The 13,117-nt window shown below is 41.1% G+C and overlaps 1 non-coding gene across 1 annotated transcript; it reads left to right on the top strand.

The window, feature by feature from the left end:
- Positions 1 to 3,406: 3,406 nt before the first annotated feature.
- LOC120248405 lies at positions 3,407 to 3,513 on the top strand. Its single transcript, XR_005532567.1, has one exon. It is a non-coding gene; the product is annotated as a U6 spliceosomal RNA (small nuclear RNA).
- Positions 3,514 to 13,117: the final 9,604 nt, after the last annotated feature.

Raw genomic sequence — 13,117 nt, 5'->3', positions numbered from 1 at the left:
CCTTGGCTTCTGGAAGAAGCAGAAACACAGGCTCTCTAGAGGAAAGCTTCACCAGATTTTGCCCACCAAACTCCTGCTAATTAAATTGAAACAGTGAGCTCCCAATTAAAGATTATGAAACCCATGGCAAGGAAATTCAGAAAGATCGAAAACCAGCAGCAACAACAAATAGTAGATTTGGACCCTTCAAGGATGGAGATATTCAAAGGATCAGGTCTTGAGCATAGAGCAGTTGGGCTTAAGGAAATAAAGGGCACAACGGTAAATCTAAGCATACCACGAGATTCTATCAGGAATGACCAGGCAAAATTGAAGAAAATTTAGGGGCGCCTGGGTGGCTCAGTCAGTTAAGCATCCGACTTCGGCTCAGGTCATGATCTCACGGTTCGTGGGTTCAAGCCTCATGTCGGGCTCTGTGCTGACAGCTAGCTCAGAGCCTGGAGCCTGTTTCACATTCTGTGTCTCCCTCTCTCTCTGACCCTCCCCTGCTCACACTGTCTCTCTCTCTCTCAGAAATAAATAAAATATTTTTTAAAAATTGAAAAAAAATTTAAATCTGAGAAATAAAAAATACAACTGTTGAGAGAAAAAAGAATTCAGCGGCAGATTAAACAACATTTTAGTCAAGATGGAAAACTGTAAAGAGAAATAGATTGCTCCAGGGTATATATACATAAAAAACAACAACCCCAACTTCCAAATACTTACCTGCTGAAAAATGGATTAAAGGATGCTATAGGTATAAAATGGAGTAATAAAAAGCAGTGGAAATGAATCAACTGCTGAGGGGCCTGGATAGCTCAGTCGGTTAAGCGTCACACTTTTGATTTCCACTCAGGTCGTGAGCTCAAGGTTGTGAGATCGAGCCCTGCGTCGGGCTCTGTGCTGAGCCTGGAGCCTGCTTGGGTTTTTTTCTCTCCCTCTCTCTCTGTCCTTTCCCACCCTCTCAAAATAAATAAACATTTAAAAAAATGAACTGTATTTCCAAGCAACAGCATAGATTATTCTTGGAAGCATAATCTTAAGTGAAAAAAATCAGCTTCTGAAAGCTCATATAAAAAGCTGTGTTTGCTTTTTAGTACTCAAAACGAGGAAATTCAATAGCACAGTGTTCAGGTGCACATATATCATTGATAAAACTATAAAAGAGGAATAGAATGATGAATCAAATTTAGGATAGCAAATGCTTCTAGGAGGGAGGTGGGAGGATGAGTTAGGAAAGAATGTATAGGTAGATGCAAATTGTTTACAATTTTAAAGTGCTTAAGTAGTTATTTCATTGATTTTTATTATGTTCCTATGCTTTCTCATTTATTTAAATGGTATCTTTTTCTTGCCCATGCATAGAACGTATAAAAATATAAAAAAGAAACAAAATATTTTAAAATGAACCCTTTACAAATTGGGAGTCATTGTTTTCTAAGTGAGCCATCTCATTTGACCATAATTTTCATCTAGCTTCCTCAAGTCATCCACCCTCTCCTTAAGTTCTTTATTCATAATAGTTTGTGTGGCACACTCAGTTTTTTCTCTGGGACAAATCCCAGAGGAAACTTTTGATCGTTTTTGCTTAATGGTTTCTCCTCCAAAAAATGTTAGTCACATGAAACTGTCAAAAAATTTAAACAGTCCCCAATGAAACATCTGTTACCCCCTAAGTGTCTTTTAGGTTGTGTCATTATGATGCAATAGTTCATTTGAAAAAATTTAACTTCATTTTATTTCCGTAGGTCTGTCATGTTCTGCACAATATTGGTCCAAGTCACCTAGGAAGATGAAAAATCTGATAAAGGAAATTCTGAGTTAAAAAATGACACCTGCAGACCAAGTGACAGTGGCTTGTGAAGAAAAATCTTGCATATCTTCTTTCTTCCCCTTTTAGGCACAGCTGTCCTTTTCTCTCCAATTTGGACATTCTAGGAAATGATTTTCCAAGAAGTGCCTTCTGTTAGGAAAATCTATTGAGATGTCTCTGGGTTCTCCAGTTTGACACCCGAGCTGCTAATCTCTGCTGCAGAAAGTGGTGCAAGTTTGGGGCACCTGGGTGGCTCAGTTGGTTAAGCATCTGACTTCGGCTCAGGTCATGAGCTCACAGTTCGTGAGTTCGAGCCCCACATCCGACTCTGCGCTGGCAGCTCAGAGCCTGGAGCCTACTTCAGATTCTGTGTCTCCCTCTCCCTCTGCCCCTCCCCCACTCGTGTTGTCTCTCTCTCCCTCTCTCAAAAATAAATAAACGTAAAAAAATTAAAAAATAGAAAAGAAAGTGGTGCAAGCTTGAGGACCCCATCACATGTGATAATGACCTCTAACTTCACCTGCCCTGCCCTGCCATGCCAATCTGCCTACCCCGGCAGCTCTGCTCTATTTTCAAGAGATGGAATGAGCCTACAACTCCACAGAGACAACAGATACAGGCTAGACATGAAGTCCCTCCATCTTGTACCCCATCTCTGTATAAGAGGGCTTTCCAGTTCTTATCTGATGTTGGCTCTCTGTAGCATTCGACATTACTGACCTTGCTAGACAGGAAACTTCAGTTCAGTGAGCAAGGGTAAGACTATAGGGTGGGGACTGGGTGAACCGAGGAGCTGATTTTTGCTGTGAGAGAATGTGAACTGAGGACCTTCTGGGCTTTCTGAAGACACCAGAGCTGTGAATGTTAACTAGCTACAGAAGCCCAGAAAACATCTATCCCTTGTGACTTCCAGTATGACAGAAACTTGGCCTGTTTCTTCCATGCCGCATTCTGGTATCTTCAGGTATCTGTTGTGGCTGCAGCCACAGCTGGACTAGAACGTCTTCCCCTCTTCACCTGCTTTTGCTAGAATGGTGGGAGCAATTTTCTGTGCTGGATACCAGATGCCTTTTCTTGTAGAAGTGCTCAGTTACAGTTGGCCCAGAACCTTTCCTGCAGTGTAATCCTTCAGATACGTTGTGGGTTAAAGAGGCACGCAGCTCTGCTTTTGCGTGGGAATCTAAACAACCTTTTATGACATTGCTTCTAGGGGAAAATGCAGTTTGAGTTCCAAATAATTGCCTTATAAACAAATACATAGAGTGCCTGTGTTGGGAACTGCCTGTTCTGTGAGCTAAGAAGTTAGTTGTTTTTTACAAAGTGGCTTTCCCCCTTTTTTCCTTAGGTCGGCCATGCTTTTCTGAATCATGCGTTGTGTGTTTTACATCAATTAAAATAATTTCCTCTGAAATTATACTAGAACATCTGTTCATTCATTCATCAATATGTCTATCCACTTCTTTGAACAGTATGCTCATTTTTAATGTGCTATTGATACAGTATTTATTAAAGCATTTCTACTTTTGAACCGTTCTCGTTACCTGCTTAGGACTTTTTGTCTGCATTGAGTGTATGTAGTTTTAATGTATGAAAGCTAAATGGAAAGTTTCCGTGCTTGCTTTGGCAGCACACATACTAAAATTGGAACGATGCAGAGAAGATTAGCATGGCCCCTGCCCAAGGATGACATGAGAATTCGTGACGCGTTCCATATTTTCCAGATGTGTAAATAGAACTTTTTTAAATCAAAAAAAGAAAAAAGAGAGTTTCATTGGTCTATAAGATTCTCTACTAGACGCTAAGGCCTTCCAAGGCAGAACTAAGTCAGTCTCCTTTGCACCCGTTTTGCTGAAGAAGTCTTTCTTGCACTGAACTGAAATATCGTAGTTCTGACCCATTTTGAAAACATTAGCATGGCACTTGGCAGTGAAGAACTTACCTCATTATAGCTCCCTTTTCTTGGCCACTGAGTTCAATCAGGTTCAAATCTAGATTAGGTGATTATTGCTTTCAAGAATACAGAAATTATTTCATATCCTTGTGGTAGGCACTGCCCTGCTCAGCACACACATTTCTTCTTCCAGGTGTGAGTGCATTTTCCAAGATCCTTTGCAATGAGGGGTGGCCAAGTTCCAGGCAATGAAAGGTGAATGGAAATGAGCATGCCACTTTCAGGCTCTGCCTGACAGGTAAACTCCCATGTATAACTTCCCATGCTCTTTCCCTGTTTGTTGGATGGGTGCAGAGGACTCTGAGGTCCAGGAGGAATATAGAGTACCCGAGATGGAAGCAGCCTGGGTCCTCGAATGACCACGTGGAAGCCCACTCAGTCAGCAACACCCATTTCTGACGTCATATGAACAAGAAATAAATTTCTACTGTATTCAGTGCCTGAGATTATGGGGTTTCTCTCTTTTAGCAGCTGGCATCACCCTAATACAATGTTCCATAAACATGTTTGAGAAATGTTTTGTCCTTTGTATACATAGATGATGATTATATTCTGACAGCAGTTCTCTGATACCAGCTGGGTGTTCTATAATTCAAATCAACTCGATTTGATGCAATCCAATTCAATTCTGACACTAAGTAGAGTTAGCCCAGATCCCTTAACTTAAAGGTTAAGGGGCTCAGTCCTACAATGCTTCTCCCACTTCAGATGCCAGCTACAAGTCCTAGATGTTCCCAAGCCACCTGCACTTCTGCCTGGCTAGCTACAAATCTGGGAGTTCCCATGACCTCTCTCCTACCTTCAGGTTCAACAATTCACTAGATTGACTCACAGAACCCATAGAAAGTGTTATACTTATGATTACACTTTTATTGGAGAGGATACAACTCAGGAACAGCCAAATGAAAGAGATGGATAGGACAAGGTCTGGGGGGCGGGTGGCATAGCCCTTCTAAGCCCTTTCCTTGTGGAATCAGGATACACTGTCTTCCAAGAGCATCCATGTGTTCACCATTTCATTATGTAACACGATGGATTAAATTATTGGTCACAAGATTGAACCCAGTCTCCAGCTTCCCTCTACAGCTTAGAGGTGAGGTGGGGGTGGGGCTGAAAAGTCCAACTGTCCAATCATATGCTTGGTCTTTCCAGTCACCAATCCCATCCTGAAGTTATCTGGAGACCCACTACTAGTCACTTCATTAACATAAACTCACGTATGAATGACAGAGGCTCCTCAGGTATAGCAAAAGACACTCTTATCGGGAAATTCCAAGGATTGTTGAAGCTCCATGCCAGGACTGGGAGATAAAGGCCAGATATATTCTTTATCATATTGCAATGGTAAATGACAAAGGTCAAAAATTTATTACTGGAGCTTACTGACCAAAGAGAAGTCTCTGGACAGGAGCTTGCCCGCTAGACCATTCCTCCTCAAGTTCTAAACTTTTCTTCCTGCATCCTGGATCTTAGTTTCTCACCCTTATTATACCTCTAACATGCACATGCTTTCCAGTTAAGTTAGACGGAAAGTTCACATTCATATCTGAGTGACCAATAGCCTATTGCACTATTGCTTTGTATTATTTTATGCCTAGAATTCTGCTCTGTTGATCATTTAATTTTTAAATAGCATTTACTGCTATTTCTGATTATAAAATGTATGTATGCTAATAAAAACATTATACTTAGACATAACTACTATTAACATTATAGTATATTTGTTTACAGTCCTTTTGCATGCATGTCTTTGCAGAAATTTTTTTTCTTCTTATACAGTTAGGATTATATTGCATATTGTTTGGTAATGCATTTTCCCCTTGCCTTTATATCACAAGCATCCCTTAGGTCATTCACTATTCCTTGAAAACATCACTTTTATGGCAATAAAAATCCACATGTGTACTCTATCTATGGATATATCATAATTTATTTAGACATTCTCAGGTGGTCTGAATATTTTGGCTTTTGCATTCTTAATATTATAAATAGTATTATGATAACTATCTTGTTTCATAAATCATTCTGTGTATTTTTGATTATTTCTTTTTTTAACTAAAATTTTTTAATGTTTGTTTATTTTTGAAGGGGGGAGAGACAGAGCATGAGTGGGGCAGTTGCAGACAGAGAGGGAGACACAAAATCTGAAGCAGGGTCCAGGCTCTGAGCTGTCCACACAGAGCCTGACATGGGGCTTACACTCACGAACTGTGAAATCATGACCTGAGCCAAAGTCGGATGCTTAAATGACTGAGCCACCGAGGTGCCCGTGATTATTACTTTAAAATAGTGTACATGCCCCCATCCCTTTCAAATAAAATCATCTAATATATTTGAGGTTATTTATATTTTCGACAACACGTGTATCTTTAAGAAGAACAGTTTGGCATCAAACCATAAGAATGAAAATACTGTTTGTATCTTTTAACCTGGTTAGCCTCCACTGGGAAGAAATCCCAGTGAAATTAAAAAAAAAAAAAAAAAAAGAAAAAATTTGTCCAGAGATGTTTATAGTACTGTTTATTCATAATAATGAATCATAGAAAACTACCCAACTATTTCAAAGTAGACATATGAACACATGAGCATGATACATAGACGGAAAAAAACGATGTGAGTATGTTGCTATTTGGAAATATGTACACAAGACAATGTTAAACAAAAAAAGGACAAAGAATAGAATGTCTATACTGGTTACAACCGAGTAAAAGAATATGTCCCTGTATGTTGATAAAAATCGGGAGGGAATTTAAAGCAACATTTAGTATTGGTGATTTAAGTATGGCAGCCTTTTCTGTAAGCTTGCTTAAATGTTGTGCCAATTTGACTTTTAAACTCACTCCTTCAAGTTACCCTAAGCAAAGGGGAATTTATTGTTTGGATATCCTAGTACTAGAAATGAGGTGTGGAAAGACATCGGCAGTTGATGCGGTTCTAGGAGCAAATCTCTGTCTTGCAATTCTCTCCTTCCTGTGTATCATCTTTGCTTCACACAAGGATCTGGCCTGACTCCGTTCTTACCTACCCTTGTGCTCCTTTTGACTTTTGATTCACATGATACCGTCAGGCTTTCAGGGTTCTCCAAGTCAATTTATGGAGTGAGGGACTCTGGTTTTCTCAGGAAATATTAGCTTGAAGGCTGGAGGTCTTCTCAGCCTTCAGTCTGAGGCTCTCTGCTGGTCCTGCCCAACTCACTTGTGCCAATAAATGGTATTGTGCATGGCCATTTGTGCTCAGCCATTGCACTGCAGGCCATGAGCTTGTTCCAGAAGTTAGGGAAGACACATTGAAATTTAGCCTCGGAACCCTCCTACACTGTTGGTGGGAACGTAAACTGGTGCAGCCCCTCTGGAAAACAGTGTGGAGGTTCCTCAAAAAATTAACCATGGAACTCCCCTATGACCCAGCAATAGCACTGCTAGGAATTTACCCAAGGGATACAGAAATGCTGAGGCATAGGAGCACATGGACCCCAATGTTCATAGCAGCACTCTCCACAATAGCCAAAACATGGAAAGAGCCTAAGTGTCCATCAACAGACGAATGGATCAAGAAGATGTGGTTTATCTATACAATGGAATACTACATGGCAATGAGAAAGAATGAAATCTGGCCATGTGGAGCAACATGGATGGACCTTGAGGGTGTTATGCTGAGCGAAATAAGTCAGGCAGAGGACAAATATCATATGTTTGCACGTATAGGAGGATTAGGAGGAACTTAATGGAGGACCATGGGGGAGAGGAAGGGGGCAAATGGTGGGGAAGAGGGAGAGAGGCAAACCATGAGAGACTCTTGAATGCTGACAAAAACTGAGGACTGATGGATGTGGGGGGGATGGGGGAGATGGGCATGAAGGAGGGCACTTGTGGGGATGAACACTGGGTGTTATATGGAAACCAACTTGACAATAAACTATTTGTAAAAAAAAAGAAAGAAAGAAAGAAATTTAGCCTCGGAAAGAGTGTGTGTGTGTGTGTGTGTGTTGTGTGTTTGTGTTTTAAGTAAATTAATCTCTAGGTGTTAGAAGTTCAGATAATATAGGGACCGTAGTTAGGGTGAGACCTTCCCATGGGCCACCAAAGTGTTCGATTGACTTCTTATTCTGCCATACATGAGTAACAAAAATCAGTTCTTCTCCAAATTCTGTTAAGGGTTTAAGTGACTGAGTCCTATGATCTCATAAGGTTCTCCATGGGACAAGATGTTAAGGTGAGAGATAATAAGAAAGACCAGGGACAGAGAAAGATAGGAATGTGAAGAGGGTAGCTTTTGGCGTTTCTCTGTGCAAACACAGTAGCTTCTCTACAAGTGAAATCTATGATTTATGACTTGTGAGCTTCATGCTGTCAGGAAACTAAGTGGTCCCAAGCAGGTTCCCATACATTTAAAAATTCTCAAGAATCTGGAAAAGGTCTGTGCCTCTGTCTTACAGCTTTACCATCTCGTGGCTTTCAATTTGCCATACCGTCAAGGGGCTGGAAAAAGAAAGCATGGAGGGTGGTGTACACTTAACCATCTTTTTAAAGATTTTTTAATGTTTTACTTATTTTTGAGAGAGAGCACGAGAGGGGAGGGGTAGAGAGAGAGAGGAAGGCACAGAACCTGAAGCAGGCTCCAGGCTCTGAGCTGTCAGGACAAAGCCCAACATGGGGCTCAGACTCACAAACCGTGAGACCATGACCTGAGCAGAAGTCGGATGCCTACCTAACTGAGCCACCCAGGCGCCTCCACCCTTAACCATCTCAATCTGGGTCGCCACTCTCCAGCACCAATTCTATACCGTAAAATGTATGGATAGATTTTTACTATTGGTCAGCTAGCTGTCTCTAATTATACTCTCCTAATTCGTTTTCTGATCTCTTCTATCTCCTTAATTAAATCTACCCCATGCATTGATAATTAATTAAGCAGCTCTAATCACTTTCGTTAATTGCTCAAAAACAACAACAACAAAACCCCATCCCGCCTTCTATGACTCCCCATTGTCTGTCAAATTAAGTACCAGCTCCTTACCTCGGTACTCAAGTCCCCAAAGAACACAACCCCACCCTACATTTTTGGCCTCATCTTCCCTGACTTCTCTACCCTTTTCAAATATTTCACCCCAAATGGGTCACTTGCTGTTCTTAAAACACAGGGTTGTTGTTTCATCCTATGTTTTCCATCTGGTGTTGTATCCACCTCACCATTCTGCCTAGATTGGGTGGTATACGTTTAAAATAAGTTCGGCATATTTTTCTGATTTTATGTCTTTCTGAGTCCACCAGTGAGGGTAGCCGCCGAATTCTAAATTGCCAGTGTCAAAAATTATGTCCCTGTTGAACATTACAGCACTTGGCAGCAGCGGGAGGCTCGGCCCGCCAGCCTTAGGAACCAGGTCTTTCATTGACATGTTACAATTAACACCCGTGGAGACAGCAACTTACGCACATTCTGCTGTGTGTAACTACTAGTTTAGAGTGTCTCCATGAAGTCATTTCCTAGAGTATAGTGCCTACCAGATAGAAGTCCGAATTTTACCTTCTTTAGAAAACAAAATTTAGGGCATTTCCCGATGAACACAAAGATTCATGAGAATAAGAGAAGAAACAAATTATAAGCAAGAAACCATGGAGGAAATGCAAATGATGATGAGGAGAGCAGTAACGTAAAGTAGCAGCACATTGGATGAGGACTTCTGAAAAGATCCCTCTGAAATTCTTGACTTAAGATTCCTGTTGCTACACAGGTAATCTAGCTGCCGACACTCAGTTACCTTCATGCCTAGAAACCCAATTGACCAGGTTTCCCCTGATGTTTCTGGCTTTGAATATTCTGTAGCATTGCCTCCAGGCAAGGAATACAGCTCACCAGCCTCTGCAGAGCAATCTTTGCTGTCGTCACCAATTTCTTCCACTGGAATGACCTCTTTTCTCCTCTCTGGGTGTCTCCGTCCTTCTTCTGAAGACATAGGTGTTGCCTCTGTTGACTGTCTTTCCAACGTTCACCCTGAATCCATTCTGCCTCGGCAGGCTCTCGGGACCTATTTATTTTCATACCACGTGGGATCCTTAGAGCCCTGCCTAATATTCAGTTGTTAGGTTGACATGAATGTTAAAAATGAATGTATAAAAAGTTACATTAATGCTGAGAACAAACTGAGGACTGCTGGGTGTGGGGGGGGAGGGGGGTGATGGGCATGGAGGAGGGCACTTGTGGGGATGAGCACTGGGAGTTGTATGGAAACCAACTTGACAATAAACTATTTATTAAAAAAAAGTTACATTCTCATTTTTAAGATACAAAGACTCAGAATTGACATCTAGCCTCTCTAAATTATTAAGTAAAATGTTCTTTGATACTGTGCCTCCCCCACCCATTCTTTCAAGCACCCATCCACCCATTCATCCATCTAATATTTATTGTGTGCTTACTCTGTGTAACCATTGTACTGGATGCTCCTGTGAAAGTCCTTCAATAAAAGAAACAGGAAGTTTCCCACTCACTCAGCATTTCCTTTAACCATGTCCTTTCCCAAATTCCTGGGTATTTTTTGAGCTGTTCTGTTTTGCCCTTAGGTTTGTTGGGCGGCCTGCAGCTTATATTAATGGATACTTGAGAGGGAAATGAATACGAGACTTAGGGAGAAATATTAATATAATATTAATTAATGGCTGAGATCAAAGCGGAGTTTAGTTCCTGCTCCTGTATTCCCAAATTGTTTGTTGAGTTCCTATCTTGAGTAAAACTTTATGGTAGACTTTTTGAGTAATGTGATGAATTAAACAGGATTTTTATACTTATTGAGCTTATTTGTTGTTTTCTAAAAAATTTTATTTTATTTTTTAAAAATATTTTTATTTATTTCTAGGAGAGAGAGAGAGACAGTGCGAGCAGGGTAGGGTCAGAGAGAGAGGGAGACACAGACTCTGAAACAGGCTCCAGGCTCTGAGCTGGCAGTCAGCACAGAGCCCGACGCGGGGTTCGAACCCACGAACTGCAAGATCATGACCTAAGCGAAAGTCGGACGCCCAACCGACTAAGCCACCCAGGCGCCCCTTAAAAAATTTTAAATGTTTATTTTTGAGACAGAGAGAGACAGACAGAACGTGAGCTGGGAGAGGGGCAGACAGAGAGAGGGAGACACAGAATCTGAAACAGGTTCTAGGCTCTGAGCTGTCAGCACAGAGGCTGACGAGGGGCTTGAACTCAGGAATGGTGAGATCATGACCTGAGCCAAAGTCAGACGCTTAACTGATTGAGCCACTCACGCATCCCTGAGCTCATTTCTATAAGATAGGAAGAGACAAACATAAGTAATTAAGTCAAGGTAGCTTTTCATGAATGTAGAATGTAGCACAAGGAGTGTGAGTGTTTAGAGGGAAGAAAGATCATCTCTGACTGGAGCTAATCTGGAAAGTATCCTTGGAGGGAAAATATGTTGAGTTTAGGATTTGGAGGATAGGTAAGACTTCAAGAGAGAAAGAAAATATACCAGGCAGAAAGAACAGCATGAACAAATGTCTGGAAACAGGTAAGTAAAAAACCATAGTAGGGAACACATAAAGGCAGGCAGATTTTGGAGAACTGTTGTGTTGGCTTTTTCTCTATAGTATTCTGTTTTATCCCTGTTTTGTTTTTTGCTTTTCTCTTTCTTACTGTGCCTGGGGAGGCTGACCGTGGGATTTCCTTTCCAAAGCTCCAAAGGGAGGCACCTGTAAGAGATTGGCAGGAGGGAATTGAGGGCTCAGGGCATTTCTCCCTACTCCTTCCTTGCTTTGATGAAATGTCTGCATGCCTCCTTAACCTCAGGTCCCACCAGACAGCTATTCTTTCATGGTTCCAGTTCTCAGGAGGCTCTGGCAATACTGTATTTTCCCTCTGTCTCTTCAGCCTGAGGGAGGTGCTAACAGCTTCCCCTTCATTGTTGCACATCTCTGTCTCAGCATCCATTGTTAGTTCCCTTGACATTAACCGCAGGTCTGTAAATAGTCCCTTCATTAAGTCTCTCCATTTGAATCATCTGAATGAACTCTGTTTCCTGCTGAGACTGTCTATTGCCATAAATGCCAAGCTGAGATTTGATATATCACCCTATCCACAGCATCTTAAATCCCAGAGACATCCTGACACCCATATGTCTATTGATGGAGTTTTCCACTCTCAAAGTCAACCTGGAGTCATCCCAGACTCTCCTTTTCTGTTACCTTTCACCTTGAATGATTTGTTGAGTCTCGAAGATTCACTTTCATGATAGCTCTTGTGTTTTTCTTCTTTTCATTTTTACAACCACTTCCCTGCTTCAGGTCTTAATCGCCTCTGATCTGTGACAACGCAAAAGCTTCCAAACTCACTTCTTTGCTCCTTAGTCCCTCCTCATCAACCCTCCCATGAACCATGACTCAGACTAACAGCTTTGCCTGTGTAATTTCCATGATGAAAAATATTCAATATCCTTAAAAACAAGCAAAATGTCCCAAATCTATTAGACAATGTAGAGGGAGCGAAGTATAAATTTGTCAGGTTGACATTCAAAGATGCTTATTATATGGGCCCTCCCAACTTTTCCCAGTTCATCTCTCAGTAATTGTCCTAACTGGACTTTGTGGTTCCTGAAATGCACCCCTCTCAACATGCTCCTACCCCAAGATCTTTCCTGATGTTGCCCCCTTTTCCTTAATGTGCTTTTACTCAAAGCCACTGGTCAAAATCCTACTCATCGTCAAAGATCTTATACAAATGATGGATGTCTTAGTCTATTTGGGTTGCTACCACAAAAATGTCATAGAGCATGTGGCTTATTAAGCAAGGATTAATTTCTCACAGTTCTGGGGGCTAGAGAGTCCAAGATCAAGTCCAAGTTCGGGAGGCTGACATATTCATCGTCTGGTGAGGGCTTGTTTTCTGATTCATAGATAGCCATCTTTTCACCATAACCACACATGGCAGAAGGGGCAAGGGATCTCTCTGAGGTCTCTTTTATAAAAGCTCTAATCTCACTCATGGTGCCTCCATCCTTATGACCTAATCACCTCCTAAAGCCCCCACCTCCTAATACTATCATCTTGGGGCTTACAATTTCAATATGTGAATTTGGGGGTGGGATGGGGTGGGAAACAAACATTCAGTCCATAGAAATGGAGTTCTTCAAGTTTATTTTTTAAATTTATGCCAAATCCATTTATCCTTCTCTTGAAACATTGATAATGTTTTGTGTGTATGTGTATATGTATACTTCTCTCAAGGTAGTTGTTAAATACAAAAGTAACTTTAATTTACAGACAATCCATGTTTTCTTCCAATTAAGGGCTATCTTTTTCAATTATTGAATCTTAGAGAACACCTACAATAGTGTTATGCACAATTAGGTTTGCAATACATGTTCGTTG

This window comes from Hyaena hyaena, unplaced genomic scaffold, assembly GCF_003009895.1.
Source record: "Hyaena hyaena isolate Hyena2069 unplaced genomic scaffold, ASM300989v1 scaffold_12, whole genome shotgun sequence".
In the NCBI taxonomy this organism is placed as follows: domain Eukaryota; kingdom Metazoa; phylum Chordata; class Mammalia; order Carnivora; family Hyaenidae; genus Hyaena; species Hyaena hyaena.
This window is presented reverse-complemented; position numbering and strand designations above follow the sequence as displayed.